This window comes from Felis catus, chromosome X, assembly GCF_018350175.1.
Source record: "Felis catus isolate Fca126 chromosome X, F.catus_Fca126_mat1.0, whole genome shotgun sequence".
In the NCBI taxonomy this organism is placed as follows: Eukaryota; Metazoa; Chordata; class Mammalia; order Carnivora; family Felidae; genus Felis; species Felis catus.
Genome location: NC_058386.1, coordinates 75,512,767 through 75,519,235, shown reverse-complemented (window position 1 = coordinate 75,519,235; position 6,469 = coordinate 75,512,767). Strand labels below are relative to the sequence as shown.

General features: G+C 38.1%; 1 pseudogene; it reads right to left on the bottom strand.

Annotated features, from left to right (window-relative positions):
- Nucleotides 1-2,758: 2,758 nt before the first annotated feature.
- LOC111558887 lies at nt 2,759-2,878 on the bottom strand (annotated as a pseudogene).
- Between the last annotated feature and the right edge of the window lie 3,591 nt (nt 2,879-6,469).

The following is a 6,469-nucleotide window of genomic DNA, read 5'->3' as shown; positions in this document are numbered from 1 at the left end:
TGTTTTGTAGTTCTCTGTTTATTCTCTTAATCTCTTCTCTCATAGTTAGCTGGCACTCTTTAATGATAGACATGGATTCATTTATCTTTGTTTTTTTATATATCTATTACTGTTTTTTTGTATTTGTGATGACCATTAAGTTTTTATATAATATTTTCTGTATATAGCATTCTATATTAAGTTGGCATTTGCTTATATTTGAGCCTTTCTTTACTCTCCTCTCCCCATATTTAGGTTCATGATGTCCTACTATACATCATTTTTTTGTGAGTCCCTTGACTAATTTTTAAAGATATACTCATTTTTACTGCTGTTGTGCTTCCTACTTTTCCTACTCCTATTTAGCATCTTTTCTTTCAAAGAATCCCCTTAACATTTACTGTAGGGTTATTTTAGTGGTCCTGAATTCCTATAACTTTTGTTTGCCTGGGAAACTCTATCTCACCTTCTATTATGAATGATAGACTTTCCGGATAGAGTATTCTCAGCTGCATATTTTTTTCCTCTCCACAGCTTAAATATATCATGCCAATCCCTTCTGGCCTACAGAGTTTTTAATGAAAAATCAGCTGATAGCCTTATGGGGTTCCCCTGTATGTAACTGTTTTCTTTGTCTTGCTGCTTTTAAAATTATTTATCACTCCATTTGCCATTTTCATTACTATGTCTCTTGGTGTGGATATCTTTGAGTTGATTTTGTGGAGGTCTCTTCGTGCCTCCTGTGTCTGGATTTTTGCTTCTTTTCCAGATTTGGAAAGTGTTCAGCTTTTATTTCTTCAAATAAATTTTCTGTCTCCTCTTCTCCTTCTGGGATCCCTGTGATATAAATACTCTTATGGTTGATGGTGTTGCTGAGTTATCTATGTCTATTTTCATTTTGTATCATTTTTTTTCACCTGTTCAGTTTCATTCCTTTCCATTATTCTGTTCTCCAGGTCGCTGATCCGCTCTTCTGCTTCTTCTAGTCTACTATTCATTCCATCTAGTGTATTTTTAACTTCATTTATTGAGTTCTCTTTTTTTTTAATGTTTTCTCTCTCTTTTTAAAGGGCTTCACTGAGGTTCTCCTCTCCTTCTCATGTCCCATGAGTATCTTTATGAACATTATTTTAAATTCTTTATCAGGCATATCAATCTCCATTTTATTTACATCTCTTGCTGTGATTTTGTCCTGTTTTTGCATTTGGGACATATTCCTCTGTGTCCTCATTTTTTCTAATTCTCCTTGTTTATTCCTATGCATTAAGAATATCAGCTACATCTCCTGCTCTTGAAAGTAGTGACCTTATGAATAAGAGGTTTTGTAGTGCCCTGTAGTGCAGTGTCCCCTGCTCCCCAGAATCTGGCACTTGAGGGGTGTCTCCAATATATGTTGAATGCACCCTGCTGTTGAGGCTGAAACACTTTTGCCTTCAGCCCAGTCATTTGCAATACATCTCTTAACCTGTTGTGGGCAGCATTTGGTCCCTGTGTTGTTAGTGGGCCAGTTTGGGACTGCCTTGAACTTAAGTTCAGTCAGACCAGGTATTTGCCAGACATGCAGTAGCACAGAACTTCACTTTGCTTTCCCTGTGTTGTCTCCTGTGAAGCTTTGTTGGTGGGTTGGGCCTGCAGTCAGATCAACTCCCTGCCCCAGCCCACTGCTAAGCCACAGTCTGATTGTTGTGTATGGTTATATTTCCCTCCTTCTGGGGTAGGAGTCAAATTAGTGATGCAAGTTAAGTTGGTGCCTACCCCTTTCCAGGCTGCTTACACACTGCCAGGCTTGTGGTACTGCTTTGTATGGGCTCTGGCCAAGAGCATATTGGAGGAGGTAGATCTGCAGAAGTGCACAGGGGTGAGTCACAAGGTGTTAACGACGTTTGCATTGATCTGTGAGCGGGTACTTGTAGCAGAAACCTAGATAGAGGGTGCATGTCTTCAAGGGAGCATGTGGATGTATACTGGGCACACTGTTAGCAAGTGTCAGCACTACACTGGTTCTTGCAGATGGCTGTGTGTTTACTCTGGTGGATGGGGAAGGGAAATGACACCAGCCAGGTCTTTTGTTCATGGAGAAGACTCCCAAGGATCCGTGCTGCTCTAGTAAGTGTTCTGCAGTTAGTAAGCAAATCTCCCTCCTATATACCTAAGACATTTTTCAAACTGCTGGTTCTATGCTGTACCTCCTCTGGGCTGTTTGTTGTGCTGTCTTTAAGGGTGGGAACTCAGTTTCTTCTCACCTTTTGTCAGTCCCAGAGCTCAGCCTGCTGATTTTTAAAGTTCCAGATTTTAAGTTCTGCTGATTGTAAGGATTCATGATTTTTGGCCTCTCTGATTTTCAAAGCCAAATGTTACAGACACTTTTCTTTCTCTTGTGGGCTCCCCAATGTAATAGTCTGTTTACTCTCCACTCTAAGTGTGTGTGTTGTTTCTGCCTTCTGTGAACAGTTTTATGGGTCTATTTAGCTTCTGATCATGTTTCCACCCTTCTTATCCTCTTCAGGGCAGCCTCTTATCTATATTTAGCTGTGGAGAGTTTGTTATGACAGTATTTGGGTCATTTTCTGGGTTATTTACATTCATGCGAATGTTATTTAGTCAGTGACCTTAGGTTTCTCATACTCCATGTTTCCCAGATGTCAACATCTGTAAGTTGTTTGAAAACTTGTGGTTATAAAACAACAACAACAAAAAAAAAACAAAGCATGATTCTGCAAGCAGTTTCTCTTTCCTTGTAAAGTATATACCACATGTTTAGGAAAAAAAAATAATTAATAGGAAATCATTTACATATTCCTAAATCATCACAACGGATTTTTAATAGGGGGACTATCAGATATTAAACTGGTAAGAACAGATACTAAACTTGATATTATCCAAAAGGCTGAGAAGTGATCACAACTAATTTTGGAAAAGCCTTTTGATATTCAAAAGGTTTTTATTGTTATAATCATACAGTCCATCTTGTGGAAAAATAAGTTATTATGGTTCTTAAATGTATTTAACATCAAATGTTTGGTTTGAAACTCTGAATTTGTAGATATTTAGGGAGTCCTAGTAGAAGAGAGGATTTTAGACATTGTAGAATGAGTATTCCCATCCATAGGAAGGGATTTCAATAGGCAAATAATGTGTAAGAGCAAGATGATTATACATTAGACACTACTTGCCTTTGTTTTCTGAACACCCACAGAATACTCAGAAACATCCATCCATCTAGAAAAGTATTTTATTAACATTGGCACAGACTGTCATGATAAACTAAGTAACAAAATAATTGTAAATGGACAAGATTTTTACATGTTTATAACATGTAGGATGAATACTGGTGTTTATAGCAAGAAACTGATCTGAAAGATCATAGAGGAAGCTAAATAACAGGCCAAAATATATGTAATTACTACACTTTGTCATGGACAGTATAATAGATTGGGAAAGGAACTTTTGACTGCAGAAATACTCTGTATGATATGAAGAAACACTTTTATTTATTTACCAGAACTTCAAATATCATTTAGTGGATAGAAAAATAAGTTGAGTCCATATATTTTATGGGAAATCAGGCTGGCTCCTTCTGGCACACAATGAGGGAATAAAAATATTAGATATTAGGGTGTGGAATTTAAAAATAGCAAAAGAAAGTCTCAGGCAGAAGTATAGATGTCCCAGGGCCTTGCCTTCAGAAGCCCAATTACTAACATGTCTAAGGAAAACCAATCTCTCAAGAAAGCACTTGAATTTGACCAAATTTTAATAACAAAAACATAATTACTATATGTTAGTTCACAGTAGTAAAAAAAATTAACATTGCTGAAATAGTTGAAGTGTGTATGACCAGCATATTCCCTCTCTGTAGGCACTTATATGGAACCTAAGTTACAGTCAGGTTGCTTTGTGAGAATGGAATCAAAACAAGGGACACTAGATAGATTGAATTTTTAATGTTATCAAGCTAAGTCATAATAAAAGTGATCTTACCAATTCTTGACTGTTGGCAGCAATAACCTGCCCATATTTTCACACTAGAATAGCTGTAAATATGAAAATGTTATATGATTAAAGGCCTTTTATCTCATGGACAATGCTTATATGGACTTTACCAATCTTTGCCTCTGTGATGCTCCTATTCCATTTCAATGTCTTGCCATTCCCCACCACCTTCTAATTTTCCTTAGATTTGATAAAAAAAAAAGAAATAAAAACTTATAGTCAAGTTCTATTGGCTTTTGTGTTATTGGTCAGTGTTCCAGCAGGAAAGAGTACATTCCAGATACTTCAAATGAAGATAAATTAATGGGTAGATTGAGTCACTCAGAAACTAGGACCAGTTAGAAGTTATTATCACTAATTCTGTACGGATTATAGCAGTTGAATAAATTGGAAATCATGGAGTAGACTGACAGATAAGGTGTGTAATCACAGAAGAGCTTGAATACCACTAGTAACAAAGTGCTGAAGCAAGAAAGGCTTGGGAAAAGAAGGACTCTGATCTTTTACTTCTACTGTAACATTTACTGTTGGAGTTTCCCATTTGCTTAGGGCCATGGGAGTTCAGCTGACAAGGGAGTACAGGTAATTCAATCTACAGAAATCACCCTCCCAGCGAATAAAACAAGAAATAGAAGGGGTAAATATAGATATTGTGGTGGTTGTGGAGAGGAGCATAAAAGAAAATAACCAGCTTAAGAGCCATTATACATTTTTCTAGAGACCTTTGTATTAGTACACTCAGGTTTATCTAATAAAGTATCACAGACTGGGTGGCTTATAAATAGTATAAATTTGTTGCTCACAGTTCTGGATGCTGGGGTTCATGGTCGGGTTTTGGTGAGAGCCCTTTTCTAGATTGCAGATTGTTGATTTCTCCCTGTATCTTAACACAGAGGAAGGGGGCAAGGGTGATTTCTCAGGCCTCTTTTATAAGAACACTAACCTCATTCATGAGGACTCCAGGTTAATGGCTTAATAACCTCCAGGTTAATGGCCTAATAACCACTTTCTAATACCATCACCCTGAGGGTTACAATTTCAACATAAGGATTTTAGGGGGATACAAACATTCAGACCATTGCACTTTTTATATTTATACTCTGGCTCACTGTGTTCTGTTTTTATGTACTCTAGAAGGAGAGTATAGTTTATCTCATATCCAATGCCTTGCTCACAGAGTCCTTACTGTAGTCTCCAAAGCACTGAAATCATAGTCTACAGTCTCTAAAGCACTGAAATCATAGTCTAGAAACATTAGACTGGTTCATTACTTGAACCATAGAACTGTTGAACATTGGGAACAGATATAAAAACCAAAGCTAAACTTGCTTATTCTCCAATGTGGGAGAGATTATAGGAATGGAAGAATGAAGATAATAAGGGAGAAGAAGATGGGCATGGTGGTGTGCAGTAGACTCTAAGTCTGATGTTCTCTTTTGGCCAGCAAAAGAGCAGGACACAGGATGAAAACTGAGAGATGGCTAATGTCCGGGAAAAGACAAGAGCCCCAAATCAGGGTCCTTGTCCCATATTTATTAAGATCAGAAAGCTTACAAATGTGGTGGGCGTGCAAAAAGAGACAAAGAAAGTGGGAACATTAACTTGGGGACGTGAGGGAAAAGGGGATTTTGAAGATATACAGTGTTTGGGGTTTGGGTCAATATAAAACAAAATCCTGGTGCCAGACAGATGGGCAGATGGTTGTTAAGGGCAGACAGGAGGTGTCATGTCTGTTTATCTTAGCTAGCCTAGGAGATAAGACAGATAGGGGAAATAATCTCAGAGTTAATAAGGCAACTTTTCTTTTGTTAACCATCTCTGCTCTGGGCTGATTCACCTGCAGCACAGCGGTCTATAGCTCAATTCACCTGTTTACCTAACTTGGATCGTCCCTCCTGTGAAAGCAGCTTTCTGGTATATTACTAAATTTTGGGGGTGCTTCTGCCCTGAACGCCTAATCTTGCTTACCTCATATATCTTTGTATTGGGGGCTTTTGTGATCCTCTCTATCCTGGACCTTTGCCCCCCTCTCTATTCTCGGGGCTTTGCATCTCCTCTTTATTCTGGGGTGCCTTTGCACCTCCCTATTCTTGGGGTGCTAATCTAGTTTACGCAAACTTGGGTGTGAGCATCCTATGGCTTTGTATTTCCTTATGCCTTGTTAACCCATTGGTGTAAGCCCAGGGAATTTCTAAGCTTATTCCACACAGTGGTAGGAATACATGTGTGATAGAGATGCATGTGATCCATCAGCCTGAATCATCATTGTATATTAACACACAATTGCTTATTTTAATTATTAATGAATTCTAGTACTACTGTTTCCATACACACCAAGAAATTCTCAGCTAGGAGAGAGCAGAGAGAGAGCAACTGCTAGCATTAGTTAGAAAGACTAACTAAAGTCAGTCCCTGGCTGATTTCTAGGGACTATAAAGAGAAAATTTGGCTTGACATTGCTTTTGAATAGTAAGCAATCAAGCAAGTCTACCACTAC